Here is a 14,390-nt window from a genome sequence, read left to right on the forward strand (position 1 = left end):
AAATGCAAAAATGGAGGCGCTCAAGCCTCCAAACAAGGTTCTGGATACACTCACCGCCCCTCCCTGAGAGGGAGCATTGCCTCAAGCCTACAGACCCTTACAAACTCTCACAGACTAATATTAACCCTGCCACGTACAAAGTGACATTTTCTACCTCGGTGTCACCATCTTACATCTCAGGACTTCACCTTTGGAGGACCTATTCACACATTCAGGCTACAGCACATCCTCTTTACGACAGTAGAAACGATACGAATCGATGGATGGGTGGGTGGACAGGTGGGTAAACGGATGCATGAACAAGAGGGCAGTGAACTCTTGTTAGACATAATGTAAATGAGAAAGACTAAAAAAAGCCAAAAAGCATCTTTGTCTTCTCTCTCCTCCTCTTCTTCTGCTAAGACACAGACTCACTATGTAGCCCTAGCTGACCTGGAACTCACTGTGTAGACCAGGCTGGCCTCAAAACTCACAGAGACCCACATGCTTCTGCCTCTGGAGTGCTGGGACTAAAGGAATGGATTGACACCTCTGGCAACGTGTCTTTTTCATCATAACTGACTTATTGCACCAGTGGAATGTGTCTACAATATTACTGAAAGCTATTTCATATGGACGAGGACAACCCACATTTTAGGGTTTTAAACATATATATTAAAATATCTTTTAAAAAACTAAGAATCCTAAGAGATAAAATAATATCACAAAAATAGTCCAAAATATATTCAATTTTTTTAGTGTTTTTGTTTTGTTTTGTTTTGCATTTGGTGGACTTGTTTGTTATGCACCCTAGGTGGGTCTTGAACTCAGTACCCTCTCTCTTAACTTCCTGGGTACTGGAATCCACACCTAGTTTGTCAACCACACCTAGTTTGAAGTGTTAACTTGGCAGAAACCCTTTTTTGTTTTGCTTTCTTTGTTTGTTTATTCATTTATTTTGAGACAGGGTTTCTCTGTGTAGCCCTGACTATCCTGCAACTTGTTCTGTAGATTAGGCTGGTCTCAAACTCAGAGATCCACTTGCCTCTGCCTCCCAAGTGCTAGGAATAAAAGCATGGACCTCCACCACCACCCGGCTTGAAGTGTTAAGTTTAAAGGTCCAGAGAAGGTCTTCATAAAATATTTGTTTTAATTCTTAGTTTTCAGTAGAAGCAAAATGTGTTCTTCTAAATGTAAATCTGGAACTATCAACAGAATTAATGTCCTTTAAAGAACAGGAATAGCATCCATATCACTGGGAATGACAGCCAAAGGAGGTGGATTATAAAAGTAATAGCATCTTAATATCAAAAAGCATTCTGGATTCTTACAAAGAATTCCATGTGTACATTATATGTATGTGTTTATTTGTGTAAAACATGGCTATGACACATAAAATTAATAAGAAATATATTTAAACATTTCAAAAAGCCATGCAACAGTGTTTCACACATTTTTAAAGTAACTTATTGATCACACTTTAATAGCATTACAAAATTTTTATCATCTGCATCCAGTCCCCATTTCATGAATATTCTAGAAAACACAGCACAAGTTTCAAGGTATAAATAAGTCTAACTACATTTCCTGTTTCGATAGACTCTTCCAAATGAGGCCACCTGTCTCATTTAATGCTTGGTTTAAAAATCTACCTACTCAAAGCCTTTACATGATTTTACTACACTCTCAGCTTCTGCTCATATCTAAATTCAAATTTTACTACAATTAAACGTGTCCTTTATGTCACGTTACTTAACTAATTAACTTAAACTTTTCACGTCTCGGTGAGTCTAGAGGTTTGCAATAGCTGCCTTCTCTTGGTGATGGAGTCACCTGCTCAGAACCTGCTACTGACCATAACCCCTCTTGCAGAATAAATGCTCAATAAAACGTTCACTCTTCCATGGGAAATAATCATAGTTCCGCAGATGACGCACTAAATATCATAATGTATAAGCTTGTCTCGTGTAAATATTTATGTCTAAGATCTATGGAAACAACTTGAAGCTGATTTTGTCTGAGTGCAGATAAATATCAAATGCTTCCCCGAAATGAGTGGCAGTGTGTCCTCAAGCATTAATGTTTTCTGTCAAAAGGGAGAGAGACAACTGATGTGCAAGCTTACACAAACAGAATCTGTGTGGTAAAAATAGCCCTCCCATTGGCTGAGATACACTCACCACGGCATGTGAGAGCCAGAAGCAGGAGACGGATTAGGAGGAACCCACCAGTGTGGGATTCACAGTCTTTTCCAGCCACTGCTGGTTCACTTAGGCTAACAGAGAACATATAAAGGTTTTTATCTCTAATATGCCTACAGCCCTCAGTACACCATCCTGTATGGTGGCCCAGCATTTTCATGTTACAAAGACACGGAGGGAATGTGCTTTTCCCCAGAGTCAGTGACATGGGCACACAGGACACCTGTGTGGGCCAACTACACCAGTTAAGTACTCAAGCTGTCAGTCTCCTTTTAGTCAGGGTTGGATTAGGGAAATTGGAACCCAGACCAAAATAGGGTAGGTAACAATGGGGGTCAAAGTCTTGATCAGCAAAGGAAAAGCAAAGCGATGCTGTATTTAAGGACAGAATTCTCACACTCACAATGCTGACAGAGGACTCTTAAGGAAAGTGAGAGGAAGTGAGAGGAAAATTAGGGGTGGGATATGGTGGAACAGTAGGTCTGCTGAGAGATGCTCAAATGCATGTCATCCTGAAAGCCCCGTTTCACTGGACTTGGCTTTAATGCTGTGTCTTCAACTACAAGGAAGGGGGTAATATCGAAACCACATCAGTATTTGTTTGAAGCTGTTGTCAAGGAAACCACTATCTTGTAAGAGCTGTGAGGACCCACAGCTGCAGGGCTGTTGTCACCTTTCAGTAGTTGCTAAGCACTTCCTTCTTTCTGCTTTTTACGACCATATCAACTTTAACTCTAAATGTCTAGTCCTCTTCTTTTCATTTATTGAAAAATAGATTCTTTTCTCATACAATAGATCTTGACTACAGTTTGCCCTCCCTCTACTCCTCCCCACCTCTTCTCCCCTTTTCTGCCTCTCATTAGAAAAGAACAGGCTTCTTGAAGCTCCTATGTCAACTTTTTACCTTGCCCTGGCTTCCAAGAAGCCTACAGGAAATAAACATCTTAGTCACAAAATTCTGTTTAGTTCCTATAGCTCTCCACTGGTTTAATCTGCTTTTCTAAGCTCTTATCTTGTTTTGTGTTTTTTTTTTTTTCTCGTGTTTTGTTAATGTTATTATGCCCTAAGAAGACTTGAGCGTGTTTTGGAAAGAGACGGGGACTAAAACAAATACAACTGTTTACTAAATATGTTTGTTTAATTGAAAATCAGGGGACAAAACTCCATAATCATCAGAGAGAAAGATGGAGGGAAAAGACAAAGAGAAGACGAGTGGAGGATGAGGAGATGGGGGGGAGTGGAGAAGGGACATGACTAGACACTGATTCTTACACGAAACATGGCGGTCTAGCAGTGTCACTCAACCATCTCTGCTGAGGAGAAAAGAAAAGGAGGAAGAGAAAGGTGGGGGAAGGCAGGGTGGGGAGGGGGAAAGGGAGCCTCAGTGTATTCTATTAAGAACTTCCTATCTTACCTAATTTTAAAACTGTCAATGTTTTTGGAGTGCTTTCTCCCACTATTTATACTAGTAGCGTCTGGACTAAACAGAATAGTCTCTTAAGCCACAGCTGGGAGTTTCTAGAATGGCATGGCACCAGACGGGCATAGACTGATAGAAAGAACATAAATTAATAATTTCAAAGACAATCTTGTTTCCGCGGCTGTAAAACTTCTTGGTGGAGCCTTTATGAGCACTGATGGTGAATACTGAGTGCTTAGTGGCACTAAGTCACAGCTACTGTTGATAGCAGCCATTTCTCCTTTAGTTACAATTCCGTTCACCTACTTTATGCTCTTCCTCATTCCAAGGCCAGTTCACACAACAAAGGGTCAAAAGAGGAAGTAGAGACAAAAGAGGAAGTAGAGGAAAACAAAAAGAGGAAGTAAGAGAAAAATGAGAACACTTATATCAAAGCTTTGGTGAAGGGAAGATACCAGATAAGAAATATGGCTGGCCCACAAATTCACAGGTACCACAACAGCAAATTCAACCAACTGCAGGGTGAATTATTTCTCTCTTTATTAAAAAATGTGCATTTGGTGTTTTGCCTGCTTGTATGTCTGTGTGAGTGGGCCAGATCCCCTGGAACTGGAGATAGAGACAGTTGTGAGGCGCCATATGAGCTTTGGGAATTGAATCTCAGTCCTCTGGAAGAGTACCCGCTGCTCTTAACCTCTGAGTTCTATGAATTATTTCTTTAAGTCATGTTTTGAGACACGATCTTATATCCCAGCCTGGCCTCAAACTCATGATCCTCCTGCTATAAACTCCAGGTGCCTTACAAGTGCTCACTTGTAAAAACCATCACTACTGGGCAGGTATGGGCTTTTGTTCTTTTCCTTAGTCCGGAAACAACAGGAGATTGATGTAACATTTGCATATATGTTATATACAGTAAGTACCCTACAGACAGTTGAAAGCATCCAGGAGGATAAGGTGCATGTGAACATGACTGTCTTATTCAAAGTATCTAAGCACATGCAGTTTTGGCATGTGACAGTGGTCCCAGAAGCAACCCCTCCTAAGATACTGGGGCGCAATTTGTTATGGGAAGCCATCTAATGAGGAAGGATGATCCAACAGTTGGAGTAAATCAGAGATAAATTAAAACCCTGGTTCTGCGAGTAGTATACTATATACACATAAGCAGTTACTTAACTTCCCTGATCCGCTTTCTATACCAATGAACTATGAGGAATAACGTCTGTCTGCATTTTTGTTTTTATGTATTTTAGAGATATATGACATCACACAGCAGCACTGAGCACTCTGAACACTGCAAGGGCTTAGATACAGATGAGGCATGAGAAAAGAGTAAGGCCCAAAGTAGAAGTATTCACATTTCCCCTGGAGACTCCTGTGTTGCATTATAGAAAGTCTGCAAATGGTGACACAGGCTGGACTCCTGGTGACATAACGGTTGAGCTGACAGGCCCTAGAGCCAGGCTGTGTGGTCTCAAAGTACATGAAGCTGAGGTAGCCTTCAGCTGCCTCATATAAGACTTAATGTAATGGTGACAAGAACACCCCAGGGCTATGTGAAGGCAAATGAGTTTGCAAATGCAATGTACTCGCTACACGTGTGTTGGGGTTTACTATTCCTTTGCCAGATAGTTCCTGTCAGAGACAGAACAAGGTCATCTGCTGGTCAACTCTCTCAGTTCTTTCAATTGGTCTCTGACCAAATAGCAAACACCGCACTGAGCTCAAGCATGCGACCTTGGCCTTAATTGGCAGCTCTTGTGTGGACTAGAGCCTAACTTATGGCAAGTTAGGGTAGTCTTCCTGTTCCTTTCTTCCCATCATGTGAAAATAGATATAAGCCAGGGGCGTAGTGAAGTTGCTTTAATATTAAAGGAACTGTTGCATGTAGCATTCAGTATGGGGTGAACTTGTTCACAATTACCAACTGTTTATATGTATTTATTTTCATCCTGCTTCTGTCCCTTTAGTATAACTTAGGCATGAATGATCAGCCTAGCTCATCACAGAACACATGCCTCCCTTGAAACCCTCTCACCTTCTTTTTTGAAAGCACACAAAGAAGAATGTTTATGTTCTGTGTAATCCTACAAACTACAAATACTATGTAGGATGTGTTCTAGATTCCCTTGGATTGTATTTATGAATAATTTCAAAATGCACAAATTTGGAAACACCTAATTGAATTGCGGTAATCTCTGGAAAATATAAAGGTCCACACCTTCGCTCACACTATCTATTTTCATACATTGTTCATGTTTAAGTTCTGGGGAGCTTGCATTTGACAGCACTATGCAAACTGGGAAAGGGAAAGGGAAACGTGCCTATCTATTATAACCCAAGGAAAGAAAGAAACAGCAGCAAAGGGAGAATGAGCTGCTCTTAAGAAGGATAACACTTTACACAAAAGGCAAAAAGGAACAAGAGAAGGGTTAATGACTAACAAGAAAGTAGATGGCATGCTCCAGAGCAGTTTCTAGTGTGTCAGGTCCCCAAAACACCCAAACAGTGCCATTGCCTTGGTTGCTCCCCAGGACTGGATGGTAAAACCCTATTGCTGAAGCCACCCAGTCACTTTGGATGTGAGGCATAGAGAAGCCAACCTGGAACTAAGCAGGGGACTCTGTCCTGATGTCTAGTTTACATCACACCAGGGGGTGCTGTGTAGGCTGCAGGGGGAGGAAAGCATCAACAGTCTTACCCAGCACTGGATCCGATAGCCTACCCATCAACATGTGTCCACTAGTGCATTAGTGATGTAGAGTTATGGATTAATAAATTACTATTGGTTGGCTACAAAGCCTTCTTCATAGGATTTTATGTCTGGTACCATAAGCCTTGTCAAAAGATCACAGGTACCAGAAGAACCAACTATTGTTTTACTGAATGGTTATGATGCCAAAGTGCATTCTACATCCTAATGCTATAGAACTGATCTCATTTTGGTCAGAGATTCTTTCGACAATGGGTGACTATGGTTAATGCAGAGACTCATAGTTGGTCAGAGTGCTGAGTATAAATAAATAATACTGATGGGCAGACCTAGAAAAGATTACATTGAGTGAGGTAACCCAAACTCAGAAAAACAAACATGCTTCACATCCGCTCTCATCTGAAGTCCCTAGCTCCAAATCTCCACATGTGAGTATTCAACACAGAGTAAATGCAGAAATGAGGAAAGCATAGAAAGAGACCATCGGGCAGCTTGGGAAGAAAATATCAGGGTACAGGTGATATAAAGTGGAAGACGTAATAACTGGGTAAAGAGGGGTCAATACAGAAAAAGACAGAGGGGAGGGACAAAGCACAAATAATACCAAGGTTGTTTCACCTCAAGGTGTCATATTATCTTATATTTACTAAAATTATATACAATATATAAGTGTATTTTGCATATGTATATATAATCTGGAAGGAAGTTGGGGCTGACAATATCTCTCAGAAGAACCACAGATACCATGATAGAAACCCCAGTATCACGCACCAGAAATCTCCCTTTGAATGTTTGTTTGTAGTAGTCCTAGTGATTCAAAACAATATCGACCATGGGTGCAGCCCTTGGTAGCCTCTTGAGGGTTAAAGGTGGACGCCTGTTGATGCAGACCCCATATGCTTGGGACACAACACAGGGCCTGGAACTATCCTAAAACTTCTTTCCTGCAGTCTAACCTTCATGGTTCAGGAATTGCTATGCAAGCAGCCTAGGGAAGGAAGCAATTAATAGTCCTATCCTGCAATACCTCTGAACCACACAATTCTCAGCATGGAAAGGTATACATAAAAGTGCAGGAAGTGGTACTTACATGTTGGTTGCAACCAACCGCTCTCTAACTAAACTTGGGACCACTCAACAGGAGGGAAATCATGCCTGGTAGAAGAAACCAGCCACCTTCCAAGATCTAGTAAGAAAGTGGACTTTAGGGGAAAAAAATCTACTATCACCACTTTGCTAAACCAGGATATTCCTAACTATATTCTAAAACTTATCTTTATCCCCAAAGAAAAGTGTAGCTCTGACCCCTCATCAGAGAAGCTTCTCTTCACAGCCAATGGAGAGCATCACACAAAAGCAGAGCTAGACACAATGCAGAGATCGACAGATCATGAAAGTCGGTGTGTCTATGTCACGGCTCCTGCATCCGTGGCTCAGGGAACATTGAGGAAGAGAGAGTGGAAAGACTGTAAGAGCCATAACACTAAAAAGTCTGCTGTGAAACTGTCTCTCCAAGAAATGGCTGCGTAAGCAGGAGCAATATCAATGGGGATGTTAACAAAGAACATGGCAATTTTGTGGGACATTTTCCCACTCCTAGGAAAAAGACTACAGGTAACTAATGACTGCTGGGAGAAAGAGAATTAGCCTCTCTCAAGGATGATCCCCATCATTAGATGTCAAGTGAAGAGTGGTCAGCCTTGGAACTACATAGACACAAACAAAAATGAACTTAGCAGGTGTGTGTGTGTGTGTGTGTGTGTGTGTGTGTGTGTGTGTGTGTATGTGTGTGTGACAATCATTTAAAAAGAGACTATCAATTTAAAAGGAGGGTATAGCTGGGAGGGGCTACAGGGAGAAAATAGGCAGGTAACTGTAGCCTAAGGTTGCCTAAGTTTTGAGCTTATGGCTTTTGTGTGGTGTGTGTGTGTGTGTGTGTGTGTGTGTGTGAGAGAGAGAGAGAGAGAGAGAGAGAGAGAGAGAGAGAGAGAGAGAGAGAGAGAATCAGTAGGTATTTGAAAAAAGAAATGACATCAAAGTATCCGATTTGAAAGCTGACAGCCCAGTCCTAGTATGTGCTTGCCATGTATGCATGCCTGAGGATCATAATTCCATTCCCAGGACTCATCTAACAAGCTGGCCCATGCCAAGGCAGAGACAGACAGACAGATCCCTGGGACTAGGGGTCCAGTCAGCCTAGCCTAAACGGTGAGCTTCCAGTCCTAGTGAGAAACTTTGTCTCCAAGAACAAGGTAAGTGGCCATTTTGAAGGGCAGCACTCGAGGTTCTCAGTCTTCCATACGTGTGCATTAACACATGTGCACACCATAGATCATTACCACTCATTAAGTGTACCCCAATCTCAATTCTTAAAAATAACCTCTAGGATTCTTGAGTGTACTTCTGGAAATTTGATTCTGTGTTCTGAGTCATTCTTCCTTTTTCATAAGAAATGGTTTGCATGTAAAGTCCCTTCCTGCCCATGGAAAGCCTGGAGGCCAGCGGCTAGTCACTTTGGAAAATCTGTCCTTTAATCCATGGTGTCAGTTTATAATCCCTTTATATCAAATGATGATCCATCCTTCTGCACAAAACCCTTAAGTGCTTTTTTTTTTTCAAAAGAGGATCCTAACACTTTAGATCGTATGTAGGCTGAAAGCCACGCCCAGGACTCTTATGGGAGCTACTGTTTTCCTAAAAGTGTGTGAGTACACCTTTCGGAGTCACGTAAGTGTTGTAGGTTAGATGAAACACGTATAAGACACTCAATTCAAATCTTTCAGAAATCAACAGAATGTCTTTGTTCAGCCTGCTCTGATTTTAACAAGCGTGCCACACTTGCAGGCAACACTTTATCTAGGTCTGGTGACTTAACCCAAGGCCTTCAGCCAGTCATCGTCAAAGGACACCGGCAGGGGATATGGTGGGGGGGAAGTGAAAGAGCAGTGTTTTGACAATATACACTGACCAAACACTGCTTGAAAAGGAGAAAGCTGCTTCTTCAACAGGGCTCTGTCCTCCCTCTTTTCACACAGGCCGCTTGGAGAAGCTGACTGACATCTTCAATAGACTCGCTGCAAGTCTCCTTAGCAATACCCATACACGTGTGCTCTTTTCATTTTTGCTTCCAAGATTCTAAAAGTTTTTCCACAGCTACTCCCCAGGCCCACCTCTGCTTCTGCCTCCAGCAGAGATGTAAACGCCTCCCTTCCGGTTATCACTAGCCTTCTCCCCGAGGACTTTTACCTTCCTCTCTGCCCATGTTTCCCTCCTTAGTTTTTCTAATGCTGCATTTCAAACTATTCAAAAGTTAGTCGTGTAAAGATGAGGTCACATCTCACCATGCTGCTTACTGATGGGACAGGTCTGACTAACACATGGTCCTCAAAAAGCTGCAATAGCTACAAGGCTTGAGATGGCTGAACTCACAGGACCGGCAAGGTGGAAGACGCTGGTACCGGCCTTGAATTCAGCTTGGCCTGTGCCTGGATCTGCTCCTCATGGGTAGGCTGGGCTTGGCTCCAGCACAGTGGTCTTGGGGCCATCACAGTTTTACACAGTGGATGTTTTCCAAGGCCATGACAGAGAGAGCTCCTGTGCCTTGGTAAGTCACGGGCCTAGAACTGGAGTTCACAGATTTCATAATTCATGTCTGATGAACGGTGCAGTCGGTCAGTGCCAGGCCCAGCCAAGATTTGAGAAAACATGTGAACATGTGGGTGTGTTATAATCTATCATCTTAGACCGTGGTAGACTCTCACTATAATTTATATAAAATCTTGCCTGTTGCTTACTTCAAACATCATCCTACGCCCTACATTTGTGGTACAGGATCTAGACCAATGAAAACAAAGGAGTGGTCCAGGGATCTGAAAATATCTGCTCACCAAGTCTCCTGTTAGTCTGATTTTATGAAAGGATTCTACAATGTAGTCTGCATTTCTAGCACTCTGGCCTTGAAGTTCATTCCTGCTGTATTTTTTTTTCATAATATCACTTCATTTCCTCACTCACTCACTACCCTACTGAACCACTGGAAGTGGCCCTTGCATTTTATCATTTCTGTGTGTTCAAGTACCTATTAGCATAGTCATCATCAGAACCTAGCAGCTGCCATGACCAGACCCATCAGGAGGGCAAGTCTGTGGTCAAAGCAGATTTTTCTAAACAGAAGATTTCCCTAGTAGAATTTTTGTCTAAAAACAACAACAACAAAAAAAAAAAAAAAAAACCAAGCCAAGTATAGTCACCCTTTCTCCCCAGGTCACTTGGTTTGTAAGACTGGAGTAATGCAGAACGTGATGATGTTTTCAAACTATGACAAATTCTGATTCACGTAAAAAGTACAGAAGGGGAACTCGGGCAGCCTGAGTCAGCGCAGCACACCGAGCTGTTCGTGCCAGGCCAGGGTGAGTGTGACTACACAGCTGAACTTCTGTGAACGTCACTTCTTGAAATCTTGGATCTAGTAGCCCAGTAAAAGATGAACCTTTAACTCCAGCTCTGCCTTAGCCCCTTTCCTAACTAATCATTAAAACCGAAAGAAAAAGAAAGCAACTCTGAAAATATGCATAAAGGTACATAATTGCAGGCAGGTGATAGAAACAGAGAGAGAAAAGCAAGCAGGCACACACATTGTGGTGAATCCAGTATAGGCTAAATCTTCAACTAAACCTGACTTCTCAGCCACAGCAAGCGGTCACCTCGACGCTGCTGGACGGTGAGGCCAGTCAGCTCCCTCTGTGTACCTCAGGACTTGGGCTAAGGAAGTTAAGTAACACACCAGTGTCCTCCAGATTGTCAAGGAGACTCTGAGCCCTCCAACTGAGTGTGTTCTATAACTCGAGGCTTTCCACTCTGGTTCCAAGCCTGCCACCCGTGGCTGCAAAACTCAGGAAGGTTTCTGACTTTTAATTCAAGTATTTTCAAGGCTCTTCTACAGTGTAGTTCTACTGAATACATGAAGGCTGAGACTATAATAACACTGCATATTAAATCCCCTGCCTAAAACAGCGTCATTAATAGTTGACTGTTTATCTTCCAGCCTTCTATGCCATGTGTTTTTGAACACATACAGTAAATTTTTTTCTTTTACAAAATAAATAAATTTATGTTAAGTGTTTTGCAACTTGAGTTTTCTTTACTATATCTTATACATATTTTATATCAGTATTTTGCTTTACTCAATTGTAATGACTGCAAAGTATTTCATCCTATGTATATATTGTAACTATTAAAATATCATCTATTGATGAGCATATAGATTGGATTTAGTTTCTCATTATTACAATTAATTCTTTAGTGTCCAATTTTGTACCTATATCTGTCTTTGCTGAGCAAGTGCAAAAAGTGGAATTTCCTTCTTGAAATTTTCTACTTTTATAGATACTGACAATTTTTCTTCAAAAAATAATGTGCTATTTTATGAGATACCAACTGTTTATTAAGAACTACTTCCCTACAAGTAAACATTTAATTCTGTTTTTAAGAATTAAAAGAAACTCATTCAAATAATACAAATATGTATTATATAAATTTAAATAAATGATGTCTATCAACTCTACAGGTTTGCATAAGAAATATTTTGCTAGGTCAATTTGTGCTCAAAATCTAAATACCAGTTGGGGTAGACAAGACTTTCTTAAATCAACACAAATATAGATATTGAAAATTAAGATGGGAATATTTACAACTATCATGTAAGAATAGGAATTGGAAATGTAGCAACTACAAGTCAGTATGTACATTGCATTGGTATCATTTATATTATTGGCACAACTACAGTGTACTTTATTATAGTGGCTCTAAGTATTAACTTAGGCTCTGGCACCAGAAGAATTCCATCATTCAACAAGGGTTTGCTGAGCTTCTACCATGTACCAGGCTATGTTCTAGGGTTGGGTATACGAGTGAAAAAGACAAATAAGGATCCTGTACTTTATTATACTTTAGGCTCAGGAAGATACTAATTAATTAATTAATTAATCAATAATTAAAAAACAATAACCAGTATTTTTTGGAGATACTGGGGAAGGGTGAGGACACCTTAGACTTGGAGGCAAGCCAAGACTTCTCTGAAGTTATAAGTTGGGTTGGTTGGTTTGGAGCTCTGCTTGCTGGTTGACTTGCTCTGTTTTTTATTTTTTTTAATCAAACCAGGGACCATACCCATGAACACTCCGCCACTGAAAGACATCCCTAGCCCAGCAAACGAAAAAAACACAAACAAGACCTCAGAAAACACCTGGGTTAGAGAAGGAAGAAAGGGCCTAATATACAGATAGGATTGGTTTGTTCGTGGGATGGGAAAAAGGCCACAGGATGTGAGAGGAAGACTGAGTGGGCGACTGGAGGGGTTTGGGGGAACACTGGGAGATATTTAATTCTATTATTAGTCATTAGACTGTTTTAGGCATTGTAATAACATAGTCTACTTAAACATTAAAAAAAATCATGTGGCTAATACACTGCTTGGCACCTGCTGCTGGGAGTCTTTAGACAAGATAGATGACCTATCTTAAAGTGGAGGTAATTACAACACCCAGTACATAGAGTTAACAGAGGCTAGGCACAGAAACCACTTTGCAGACTATCTGGCACATAATAATTGTTCAGCAAATGCTTTTATCTATTTCATTATTGCAGAATTAAATAATTATGAGCAGAACTGGGCAGAAATCACTATTACTGCAAAACAGTAACTAGTAGTATTCTCAAAATTCATTCTGATTCTAGTCTGTGAGGCTATATATTAACATAACCGAATATCACCTCCCCTGATCCTCTTCTACAGTGGCTCTTACCCTTCCTAATGCTGCGACCCTTTAACACAGTTCCTCATATTGAGGCAACCCCACCATAAAAATTATTTTCATTGTTATTTCATAACTGTAATTTGGCTACCATTATGAATGATAATGTAAATATTTTTGGAGAAGAGGTTTGCCCAAGGGGTTACAATCTATAGCTTGAGAACCAGTTGCCAACTATAAATTTTGGTTGTGTATGTATTGTGTATTATTTATGTAATCATGCCCTGACTCATAGCCAGACAGATACACACACACACACACACACACACACACACACACACACATACACACACAAACACACACATACTAGACAACTATCTTTGTGGACTAAATCCCACATATAGAGCAGACAAACCAGGTAGGCTGGTAAGTGGATCAATGGCCTAGCAGGTGCATGGACAACAAAAGGCATAGGACCAAGAGAAAGGTGGGTGTGCTTCAGATTAAAATATCTAATGTAATTTTAAAAAATTAAGCAATGGGTATATATAAATTGTCTGATGCGATTATGAATTTGTGGATTTACTTAACACTGAACATCATGCTAAAATTATAGAGCAAAGACACAGGCCTGGTGTAATTACACATTGCCTTCCCATCTTGCTTCATCTCTTTAGCAAGCCTTGAGAAACATGAAAGGGCTGCTTCTTGTATTTGCCAAGGTACTGAAAAATGAGTAATACAACCAAAATTATTATGAAACTCCTTATTCTTCTCGTTTGCTTAACTACTGCTTTTCAAATTATATGCTTAGATCTCTCTCTCTCTCTCTCTCTCTCTCTCTCTCTCTCTCTCTCTGTGTGTGTGTGTGTGTGTGTGTGTGTGTGTGTGTGTGTGTACAAACCCTTGGGAAAGTTTATAAGTCGTGAAGATTCCAGTTTCAAGATTTTAATACAAAGATCCGATCCACATGGGTCTTGGAAACAGCTGCCCATCAATCTTCCATCTCAACAAGCAAACCATTTCTCTAAATTTAAAATTGTGGAGTGATGCCATATCCAAAGATAGAGAATCGTAGTAATTGGACACCAGCTCAACAGAACTAGTGAAGTGGCAGCTTAGAAGAAAATAGCCCCTTTTATTAGAGATTTTCCTGTGACATATAAAATATGTCCATTGTCTTATGTCAATATGTCAATAACTCTAAGAAAACATGGCAGACGGATGGAACGTCTGTGTTCCACAGACAGAGAAACTGGCACTGAGTAAGGAAGTCATCTCATTTTGTATGTGCGTGTGGATGTGGAGGTCAGAGACAGCCA

General features: G+C 40.8%; 1 protein-coding gene across 2 annotated transcripts in view; it reads right to left on the reverse strand.

Moving 5' to 3' along the window:
- ANTXR2 (ANTXR cell adhesion molecule 2) overlaps window positions 1-14,390 on the reverse strand; it is a 123,247-nt gene that overhangs the window by 102,804 nt on the left and 6,053 nt on the right. The gene's annotated exons all lie outside the window — the stretch shown is intronic.

The sequence above is a fragment of the Acomys minous genome (assembly GCF_964271855.1).
Source record: "Acomys minous genome assembly, chromosome: 15".
Taxonomy (NCBI): domain Eukaryota; kingdom Metazoa; phylum Chordata; class Mammalia; order Rodentia; family Muridae; genus Acomys; species Acomys minous.